The following is a 12739-nucleotide window of genomic DNA, read 5'->3' as shown; positions in this document are numbered from 1 at the left end:
TAGAATACAAACATTATAAACTTTAAAAAGATAATTGTATATAGCAAGGGCTAGAACCCAGGCATCCTGAAGAGTGTCTTGCACTCAAAAACTACTATTATGTTTTACTAATTAATCTGATGAGTTTAATTAATACAAATATTTTATCTTTTATTTCGCAATTCATTTGAACCTATATACTTTAAAATAGTTTAACAGAATAGACACTTCTCTAAAAAGACATCAGGATGGCCAACAGGCACATGAAAAGATGCTCAACGTCGCTTCTCATCAGGGAAATACAAATCAAAACCATACTCAGATATCACCTCACGCCAGTCAGAGTGACCAAAATGAACAAATCAGGAGACTATAGATGCTGGCGAGGATGTGGAGAAATGGGAACCTCTTGCACTGTTGGTGGGAATGCAAATTGGTACAGCCACTCTGTAAAACAGTGTGGAGGTTCCTCAAAAAATTAAAAATAGACCTACCCTATGACCCAGCAATAGCACTGCTAGGAATTTACCCAAGGGATACAGGAGTACTGATGCATAGGGGCACCTGTACCCCAATGTTCATAGCAGCACTCTCAACAATAGCCAAATTATGGAAAGAGCCTAAATGTCCATCAACTGATGAATGGATAAAAAAAATTGTGGTTTATATACGCAATGGAGTACTACATGGCAATGAGAAAGAATGAAATATGGCCCTTTGTAGCAACGTGGATGGAACTGGAGAGTGTGATGCTAAGTGAAATAAGCCATACAGAGAAAGACAGATACCATATGGTTTCACTCTTATGTGGATCTTGAGAAACTTAACAGAAACTCATGGGGGAGGGGAAGAAAAAAAAAAAGAGGTTAGAGTGGGAGAGAGCCAAAGCATAAGAGACTCTTAAAAACTGAGAACAAGCTGAGGGTTGATGAGGGGTGGGAGGGAGGGGAGGGTGGGTGATGGGTATTGAGGAGGGCACCTTTTTGGATGAGCCCTGGGTGTTGTATGGAAACCAATTTGACAATAAACTTCATATATTGAAAAAAATAAAATAGTTTAAATAACGACCATATGATTTTTCATTTTGGGTTTTTTTTATTATTTTAAGTATATAATTAATGAATAATTTTCGATATGTTTACATTAGGCTTCAACTCAAGGAAATATCACTGTGTTGTCTTACTACTCATTATATTTAAAATAATATATAATTATTATATAGTGACTTTGTATGGAAGAAAGCGAATATTGAATTAAGAAGTTAAACAATAGATCGTTAATAAATACAGACAAGTGTTTTATTTGATGATGTACATCTCAAAAACTTACTGACTCTCTGAAAATGCTTTCCTTTTAACAAAAAAGCATGGCATGTCACTCAAACATTTGTAAAGTTGAAGATACTATCAATCATATAATAAATACTTTTTATAAGCCAAGTCCTGTCAATTTATTCCATCCTGCTTAGATAAAAGAAATCATTGGTACAGAATTATTGCCAAAATTATTTATTCTGCATTTTAAATCATGTTTCAAATTATTTGAGGATTATTAGGTAGACAAAAGATATGTTGTTGAACTTTAGAGGACTATGAAAGTTACACATTTGAATATGATTTAAAGTATTGTTGTATTAATTGTCACATACTCCAAGATACAGTTTTTCATATCATAAGTGAAAAAGTAAGGCAAAGTAATTACATAATTTGATTAGAATGAGATAGGTGTAAATAGACTGCTTGTGTTTATAGCAAAGGAGTAACGATTATACAGCAGCATAATTTTAGATATATGTTTAATGGAAAATTCATTAGGAGAAGGAAGATCATCAAACCATGCTATCAGGAAGACACTTCAAGCAATCAATATTTGACATTTATGAGAAACAGGAACATATGAGTCAATAAGATTATAAAATTTGCATTATTTTGTATGCATTTCAGTTTTTATTTCTTCAAAGAAGACAATGTAGTGATAAGTTTCCTTGTTGAATACAAAATCATATGCTAGGTAACATTTTTTTCATATAAACACAATTTAGAAGTTTCATACATTATCCATGAATGTCATTAATTTAAATATTGCATTAACTCAGAAAAGTGGCACTAGCTCTTCCAAACCTGTTATAGCTCATTGAGTGGTAAATGAGGCATGGGTAGCTCTTAATTAAATTCATATGTGGTAACTCTTTGCTAAATTAGCAACAAATGAGGAGACTCAAGATTTTTCTCTGCATTTCTTAAAAAAATTAACAATTTTCTATAAGTATTGTTTCTCTCATGGAAGTAATGATAATAATTAAATTCTGTATTATAGAGCACATTTGATTATGAAATCTTCACAAAGATACCTGCTATGGGACAAAAAAAAGAGTACAAATTCCACGTAGTACTTATACATTAAAAGATTTGTTATGTGAGCACATCCCCAATCTTTTTTGCTTTATGGCCATAATTACAAGGTATCTTGCCTATATAGATTTATATTGAAATAGATAAGAAAACAGTCAAGTTTTAAAACTATTGAAATATAATGTCCTTTAATTCACTTTATTTTACAGAAAAGCACTGCCTTTTAATATTTTATATAATTAGTGGACTGTAAAAGAAAGTAGTAAAATATCTTGAGACATGAAAGATGAACTGTTCATTTTATTTAGAAGGTGAATGTGTCTCTCTGTTTGGTTTTCTGAGTATATTTAAATTACTGTCAGATCAACTACTCTGTGTTCAACTCTGTTTTCAATTCAGCCACGTATGGCAATAATTTATAGCAATTTAATATTCTTTTATAATATGTATTTATGTTAATTGTTCTCTTTTTTCTTCAGTAATTATCAAAATATAAACTTCATAATGGGGGATACAGTGTTTTATTCTTTTCTTTACACCCAGAGCTTAGAATGAAGCCTCACATCTAATTAGTATTTAATAAGAGTTTTCTGAATGAAAGCACAAAGGCTACTGGCATTCATTTATTTCTCCTTACTGCCAAGTGCTTTTCTAGAGCTTGGGATAGAGCAGTTAAAGAAAAGATGTGGAACTTCCTGTGAAGGAGTTTATATCTTTAAGAGATAGACAACAAAGCAAATTTCACACAGACTCTCATATGTCACTGGAGATTAACACTATACTGTAAATTGAAGCAGTGTAAAGGACAGTCAGTGAGAAGAGATAAATTTCCTTAATATATAAAGTAATTTTTCATGAATTATTTTAATTATACTACAGATCTCAAAGAGAAAAATATATAATAATGTAGCATTTTATCATGAATGTTTTGTATCTTCTCCTTGGAAGAACTTTTGTAACTGCTCTGTCACAGAACACACATTAGATATGTCATCAAAGTCATCCTTATGCATTATACTCTGTGAGAGAAAACATCTATTTCTTATAAACTGTCACAGTAAATTAGTGCTGAAGTATTATTAAACTGACTGATTAAAAAATGATTGATTAAAAAGTTTGTCCATTAATTAAAGGCTCTACAAACATATAGTTTATCAGACACTTTACTAAATACTAGGGATGCAAAATTAAATAGCATGTACTCTCTTTCCTAAAAGGTTTATTGCTTTTACTAATATTCTTCTTGAATACTTAAAGCTCTTTAACATTTTCTTAGAACTGAAAAATCAGTATATTGAAGTCAGTATGATTGAGAAAGAATGTAAAATCTCCATACAGTGAAAACAAAACAAAAGCTTCCATTTGTACTGAGTTCCTATAGCACTGATTGCTCTGTAGAACACAGCTCTAAAATCTAGATATATTAAGGAATTCCTTAATAACCTGGAGGAACTAGAAAATGAAACAGAGCAGGCAAAAGGAGGCAAATTCTTCTTGAGCACATATACTTGGAAGAACTGAGTTGTATGCAATGAATGTGTTCTTGTTTTCACATTTAGCTTGTTGCCAGCCACATTCTGTGTGGCACCTGGGATGTTGATATTGGTGGAAAATATTCATTCATTCTTGCTGAGAAACCAGAAACCTAAATCTAGGGGAACTGCCAGATAAGTAGATGGGCAATCTCAGGTAGAAAATAACCATACGAAAGATCTCTAAATTCTGTATATCCACATGTTTGGCCAGTATGAATGAAGCCTTTGCCAAATAGAGTCAAAGCAGCTCAATTCAAAATATCTGAAATCATACTGCAATATTTGGCCAAGAAAAAGACTTTGAGGGAGTGAAATCAGAAAGATGGGATAATAGGAATTCCTATCTCTCATTCCTCCACAAAAACAATGATATTATTGGTACCAAAATACCTTGAAGGGAAATTCAGTGTACAGCTAAGAAGTAGAAGTGCTCTGAACAAGCATAAACTGAAAACAGCCACATTTAAACGGGTGAGAAAAGCAATTCCATGTTACCCTAAACAATCCTATCTTCCAACTCGCTCTACTCCAAATGAGAAGAGTGCCTGTGATTTCTCCTATGATGGGGGACAGTGAGATTTTGGAGTGTGCTCCTTGCCTGTCAGGGCATTCTCCATGAGGCAAGTTTCTATTTTGCCTTAAGCTGAGTGCTGAGTGATCTGCAGAACCTGCTACCCTGGGGCAGAGGTAGGAAGAAGGCAAAGGGAGGAGTTTCCTCACAACCAGCACTGCCCTGTGAGATTGGGAATAGGCACACAACAGAGCTTTGTTGCTTTGCTTTGTTTGTTTTGTTTTCCTCTATTGGGGAGCAAAGGGAGTAAAGGGGCATTATCCCAAGCATTTTAGGGTACCCTCTGAGAAGCCAGTTTCTCTATGACCTCATTCCACTGAACAACCGATAGAACCCAGTCCCCTGGAATAGTTAGCAGTAAAGAAAAGGGGCAGGCATCCTCTTACATCCCACACTCTTGTGTGTGGTTGGGGAAAAATACAATACTGAGATTTTTCCTCCAAAAATGAAATAAAAAAATGCCCTGAGACGAATGAAAATAGAAACACAACATATCAAAACATATGGGATACAATAAAAACAGTTCTGAGAGAGAAGTTTATAGTTTACAGAAATGCCTACCTCCAGAAAAAAGAAAAATCTCAAAAAAGAAACCTAACTTTATACCTGAAGAAACTAGATAAAGAAGAACAAACTAAGTCCAATGTTAGCAAAAGGAAGGATATAATAAATATTAAAGCAGAAATAGAGATTAAAAAAGACACTAGAAATGATCAGTGAAACTCATAACTGGTATTTTGAAAAGATAAGCAAAATTGACGAATCTGCCACCAGTCTATAGGAGGAAAGAAGAAGACACAAATAAATAAAATCAGAATTGGAAGAGGGGATATTACAACTGATACCACAGAAAATACAGAGGATTGTGAGAAATTACTATGAACAGATTGGATAACCTAGAAGAAATGGGCAAATTCTTAGAAACATACAACCTATCAAGACTGAATCATGATGAAATAGAAAATTTGAACAGACCAGTAATGGGTAAGAATATAGAATCAGTAATCAAAAACCTTCCAGAAAATAAAAGTCAAGACCAGAGATCTTCACTGGTAATGTTACCAAACATTTAAGGAAGAATTGTCACCAATCCTTCTCAGACTCTTAAAAAAAAACAAAAACAAAACACAAAACAAAACAAAACAAAACAAAAAAGAGGAAAAGGATGGAATACATCGAAACTCACTTATATGACCGGCATTACCTTGAAACCAAAGCCAAATAAAGACACTATAAGAAAATACAATTATATGGGGTGCCTGGGTGGCTCAATCATTTAAGCGTCTGACTTCAACTCAGGTCATGATCTTGCCTTTGTGAGTTCAAGCCCCACATCGGGCTCTATGCTGACAGCTCAGAGCCTGGAGTCTGCTTCAGATTCTGTCTCTCCCTCTGTCTTCCGTTCCCCTACTCACACTCTGTCTCTCTCTGTCTCTCAAAAATGAAAAACATTAAAAAAAATTTTAGGGAAAAAATTATAAGCCAATATACCTAATAAACACAGTTGCAACACTCTTCTACAAAATTCTAGTAAAGAAAATTCAACAGCACATTAAAATGATCATACACCATAATCAAGTGGGATTTACTCCTAGAATTCACAAATGGTTCCACATACTCAAATTAATAAATGTGATACACCACATTAACATAATGAAGAATGAAAAGCATATGTTCATCTGAATAGATGCAGAAAAAGCACTTGACAAAATACAACATCTATCCTGAATGATAGATTCTCAACAAATCACATACAGAAGGAATGTATCTCAACAATAATAAAAGCAAAATATGACCAGCCCACTGTATTCAACAGTAAAAAACTGAAACCCATTCCTCTAAGATCAGGAACAAGGCAAGGATACCTATTCTCACCACTTTTTTTTCAGCATTGTACTGGAAGTCCTAGCCAGAGCAGTGAGACATGGCAAGGAAATAAAAGGCATCAAATTCAGAAAACAAGAGGTAAAATTTTCTCTGTTTGCTGGTGACATAATCTTACATATAGAAAACCTAAAGGCTGCGCGCACACACACACACACACACACACACACACACACACAAAACCTGTTAAAACTAATAAATTCAGTAAAGTTACAGGATACAAAATCAATATACAAAAATCAATTGTGTTCCTATACACTAACAATTAACTATCTGAAAAAGAAATTAATATAAGCAATATTATTTACATTAGCATCAAAACTAAGAAAATACTTAGAAATAAATTTAACCAATGAGGCAAAAGATCTATACACTGAGAAATATAAGACACTTATGGAAGAAATTAAAGAAGACACAAACAAATGAAAAGATATCCTGTGTTTACAGACTGGGAAAATTAATGTTTTTAAATGTTCATATTACCCAAAGTTATCTATACATTCAGGGTCATCCCTATCAAAATAACAATGAGAGGGATGCCTGGCTCTCTCAGTCAGTTGAGCATCTCACTCTTGATTTTGGCTCAGGTCATGATCCCAGGGTCGTGGGATCCAGCCCCATGTTGGGCTCCACACTGAGCATGGAACCTGCTTAAGTCTCTCTCTCTCTCTCTCTCTCTCTCTCTCTCTCTCTCTCTCTCTCCCCACCCCACCTCTATTTCTCCCTCTGCCCCTGCCCCCTGCTCTCGCTCTCTCTCTCTCTCTCTCTCAAATATAAATTAATTAATTAATTAATGTTCCAATGACATTTTCCCCCCACAGAAATAGCAAAAACAATCTTCAAATTCATATAGAATGACAAAATACCCGAAATATTCTATCAGTCTTGAGCAAGAACAAGTGTGGAAGCATCATACTTTCTGATTCCAGAATACACTAAAAAGGCATAATCATCAAAACAGTATGGTAGTGACATAAAAACAGATGTATAGATCAATGGAACAGAGTAGAGAGCCCTGAAAAAAATCCCACATATTTATGGTCTTTTGATTCATGAAAGTTCCGAGAACACACAACCAGGAAAGGATTGTGTCTAATGATTTTTTTGAAAACTGGATATTATGTACAGAAGAATAAAATGAACCCTCATCTCATACCATATGCAAAGTTAACTCATAATAGATTTAGTTAAATGTAACTATAAAACATTTCATTTTTCTCACATGAGAGAAAATGTGTAGAAAAAATGTTCTTAACGTTGGTCTTAGCAATGATTATTTTGGTCATGTCACCAAAAACACAGGTGACAAAAGCAAAAATAGACAAATGGAGAGCATCCAAAATATATGGAACTGAACTCAATAGTAAGAAAACATAACCAATTTAAAAAACAGACAATGGGTATGAGTAGACATTGCTCAAAAGCAGAAATAGAAATGACAGACAGGTTTATGAAAATGTACTCAACATCACTGTTCATCAGAGAAGTACAATTTAAGACTGTAATGCGATATCTCCTCACATCTCTAGGGATGGCCATTATCAGAAAGACAAAATGTAGCAACTATTGATGAGGAAGAAAAGAGAACATTGTACATTGCAGGCTGGGGTGTAAATTGGTGCAGCTGTTATGGAAAACAATGAAATTTTCTCAAAAAATTAAAAATATGATTCCTCAACCTACTTCTGGGTATATAGCTAAAGGAAATAAACTTGGTATTTCAAAGAGATATTTGCACTTTCATGTTCATTGCAACACCATGTGCATTAACCAAGATATTGAGACAACCTGAGCATTTGTTGACATATGAATGATTAAAGAAATTGTGGTATATAAACAATGAATTACTTATTCAGCTTTAAAAAGAAGGAAATCCTGTCATTGGCAACACATAAATGAACCTGCAGACTTTATACTAAATGAAATAAGCCAGACATAGAAAGACAAGTACTGCATAATCTTACGTTGATGTGGAAATCTAAAATACTGAAGCCCTTAGAAGCAGAGACTAGAATGGTAGTTACCAGGAGCTAGGAGGTGGGGTGGGAGGAGGATAGGGAGATGTTGGCCAAAAGTTATACAGTTTCAGTTATATGAGATGAGTACGTTTGGGAGATCTAATGTACAGCACGACAACTATAGTTACCAATACTGTATTATACACTAGAAATTTGCTAAGAATGTATATCTTAATTGTTCTCACATACACATGTGAAAGATAACTATGTGAGGTATTAGATATGTTTACTAGCTTGATTGTGGTACACTATGGTAATTATTACACAATGTGTGTATGTACACATCACTTTGTATACCTTAAATATATACAATTTTTATTTGTCAGTTATACCTCAATAAAGCTGGGGGGAACAAAAGGAAACAGAGTCTGCAATCTAGTCCAACCAAGATAATTACCTGCTAAAACAAAAGAAACAGCACTTACTATAGAAAAAGAACAGATTCTAGATTTACAAGAAACTCATCACTTCCGATCCAGTACAACTTCAAATTAACTGATACATGATAATATAAAGAAAAAACAATAGAGTTCATTCTCAAGAAAAAAAGAGTAACCAGATTCCAATCCTGAAATGACCCAGCAGTTAGAATTTGAAATGACAATTTTAAAGTTGTTTCTTTAAAATAATTTTAACGACATAAAACAAAATATGCTTTCAACAAATAAAAAAGATAATCTTAGAGAAATTGAATGAGGAAAAAGTAGTGGCAATTTTGGAACTCAAAAGTGTATTCTTTTATATAAGCAAATCAATGAACAGTCTCACCAGCCAAATGGAGATAACGGAGGGTAAAGTGAAGTTGAAGATGGATAAGTATATCAATGAATTAGAATCCAAGTGTGAAAGGAGATAAAAAATGTGGCCACAAAATATTTGAAGAAATAATAATTGAAAATTTCTAAAATTGATGGAAGGCATACATTTAGACATTCAAGATGCAAATTAAAACCAAAGTGAGATTTTACTACAATCTCACTATAATGTTGAAAGTAAAAAGACCAAGAATATGGAGTGTGGGCAAAAATATGGACCAAATGGAACTCATACGCAGCTGGTGGAATGTGAAATGATACAGTCCTTTGGGAAAACAGTATGGCAGTGTTTTATAAGATTAAATATGCACTTATAATATGACCCAACAGTCTCATTCTTTAGAATTTACCCAAGTGAAATAAAAACCTATATTCAAAGAATGGTTTGTAAATAAGAAAAAATTTATTGCAGTCTTGTTTTTAATAATTAGAATTTAATAGAACTGAAATGTCCATTGACTGGTGTGTTAAAAATAGCGTTATATCCATACTATGCTATCATACTTAGCAATTTAAGAGTACCGTCTTAATGAACACAGCATGGATAATTACAAAAAAATTATGTTAAACATAAATATATGGTATGATTTGATGTATATGAATTCCAGGAAAGGAGAATTCATGATAGACAACAGATTGATGGTTGCCAGTGTGGGAAACTGGGAGCAGAACTCAACTCAAAAAGCACATACGGGTATTTTTTAAGTGTATGGAAATGTTATATATTTTGATTGTAATGGTGGTTACATTACTATACAAGTTCCAAAATTAATCAAACCATATATTTAAAATAGGTGATATTTATTTTATGCAAATTGTACATCAGTAAAGCTGAGGAGAATACAGCTAGCTGCTTCGACAGAATGTAAGTACAAAGTAGGCAAGATATATATATATATGTATATATATATACATATATACATATATATACATATATACATATATATGTATATACATATATACATATACATATATACATATATACATATATATACATATATATACATATATATACACACACACACACACACATATATATATATATATATATACACATATACATTTAAATACAATTTGCACAATTTAAATACAAATACCCCAGGGTACCTGACACACAAAAGAGAATCAATAATTGGTAGCTGAATAATTCAAAATGGCATGAGTTGCATTATTGCCTATATGTATAAAACGCTTATACTTAATTTACAATCTGTGCATATACTTTTGTGAACTTTTAAATTCCAAATATATTTGAGATCAAATAAGCTTTTATTTCCCACAGAGAAAATATGTGAAATCTATTATGTAATCTGATAATAGCTTCTTGTAGTTTGTCATTTGACTGTTTGCTTTGTGATTATTCTAAGATCCATGGTTTACTGATTTGTAAATGAAAGAGTGAAAAACATTGTGGTAGAAACAGAACAATAACAATCAAAAACATTTTGTTTTTTCTGCTTATTTCTACCCCCCCCCTTGCTTTTTTAAGACCTATTCTATTCCCACCCATAGTAAATTAAAAACAGTGATTCAAAGAAAACACGTATCTCAGTGAAGGAGAAATTCTGACTTGTAGAAACAGCATTTCACCTTTAAGTGCAAGAGGAAAAAGGGAAGCAACATACTTGGATATATTGGTAGAAGAGAAATAGTCGCTGTAAGGGAAAAGGCCACTACAGAGGGCCTTGGAGCTAGGGAGAAACGACTAAGGAATGCAAGGATAAACTATCATTTGGCATGCTTATCCAACTTGCTTTTACCTATGGGCTATCTGGCCTATAACAGCACAAGACACTCATATGTATACTTCCTCCCCTGTCCAAAAGCAATAGAAAACAGGAGCTTTGCACACCCTGTGTAAGGTAGAGGCCTAAAAGGGAAACCTTATCCAATGAACATGGAGGAAATCACCAGAACCAGAGGAGGAATTTCTCATGAACATGGGCACTGCATGCCCTTTGTAACTGTAATTCTTCTTAGAGGAAGGGAGAAGAGCCTCTCCATTCTAATCAGATCCACTTAATGTAGTTTCCCAGAAAGAATGAGAATCATGCCTGAAGAGGCAAGATGAAATAGTTGATTTGACATCCAGATGCCTCATTACAATGAATCAACACTACTCATCTTGTGACTTTATCAGGAGAAAAAAAAATCTCTTTCCTATTATATCCATACGCTACTCAGAAATTTCTTTGCTGTCTAAAATTATTTTTGAACATTTCAGTTTCTCCAGCAGTAATTTGGCAGGGTTAGCAACCTCTACTAACTAAGTCATTGCTGAAAAAGAGCAATTCATCTTTGCTGGGTTGTGCATCATTTTGGTTTTTTTGCCACTGTTGTTTCTCTGTTTCCCACATCTATGCCTTGGTGAATTCAGCTGTGTGTTGGTGCATCCTGATAGTATTTCTTTTGCCTTCATTTAAAATGAAAAACACCAGCTGTTCAGATGCTGTGCTTTACATCTGTCTCCTCATCCTGCTCTGCTTTCTAAATTCACAGTTCTATCAAGATCATTACTATTCTTTCCAATTACTCTGGGACACAATTTTAGCATTACTTTGACTCCTATCACTGCTTCATCTCCATTAATATGATTTATCACTTTTTCTATGTTAATGACCTCCAGATTCATCTCTTCTATTTGGTGTGTCATAAGACTCTCCAGTCTCTTTATTTTGAACTTAACAGACAGATAACTTCTATGTTGTTTCCAGATTAATATTCTTCAAAGATTGCTTTCAGCATTTATTCCCTCAGTCAAAACCTTTTGCTAGTTCTGAATTAACTATCTGATCCAATCCAAATGGCTCAATTTGGCACTTAAGGCTTTCCATAAACTGAACTTCTCTCACTGTTCCTCTTCTCCAGCTTTCACTTCTCATACATGCTCATATATTTAAATCTATAGTCCTTTCTTGACTGTGAAAACGTATTTAAGAGAGATGTGTCTTCTCACTATATATAAGCCACACCTTTTTGTTTTCACAGTGATATACAGTCAGTTCTCCTGATTTGCAGGAGTTGTGTTCTATAAAGTTGCTCTGAACACTGAATTACCAAATATTGAACCATTATTCCTAGGAGAAATTATACATCCATCTAAATGTATATCTATCTATATCTATATCTATATCTATATCTATATCTATATCTATCTATATCTATATCTAGGGGTGCCTTGGTGACTCAGTCAGTAAAGCATCCAATTCTTGATCTCAGCCCAGGTCTTAATCTCAGGGTCATGAGTTCAAGCTCCATTTTGGGCTCCATGCTGGGTGTAAAGCATAAAAATAACTAACTAAATAAGTAAATATGTACATCTATATGTATGCACACATATATCACATATATTATAATTCTAAGTCTTAAAAATAAATCCTCCTGGCCGATTCCATTTATTTTACAAAAGAGAAAAATGAGATTTAGATACGTTCAGCAACTTGCCTGAGGCCACCTCATAAACGAGTGCCAGTGCTGGAATTACAAACTCCATCCAAATGGCCGCAGAGAAGAGAGCTTCTTGCACTACACTGCACTACCCCCTACCATTTCCACTTTCTGGTAATTTTTGTTAGAGAACTGAAAC

This window comes from Prionailurus bengalensis, chromosome B1 (assembly GCF_016509475.1).
Source record: "Prionailurus bengalensis isolate Pbe53 chromosome B1, Fcat_Pben_1.1_paternal_pri, whole genome shotgun sequence".
NCBI classification, from domain to species: Eukaryota; Metazoa; Chordata; class Mammalia; order Carnivora; family Felidae; genus Prionailurus; species Prionailurus bengalensis.
This window is presented reverse-complemented; position numbering follows the sequence as displayed.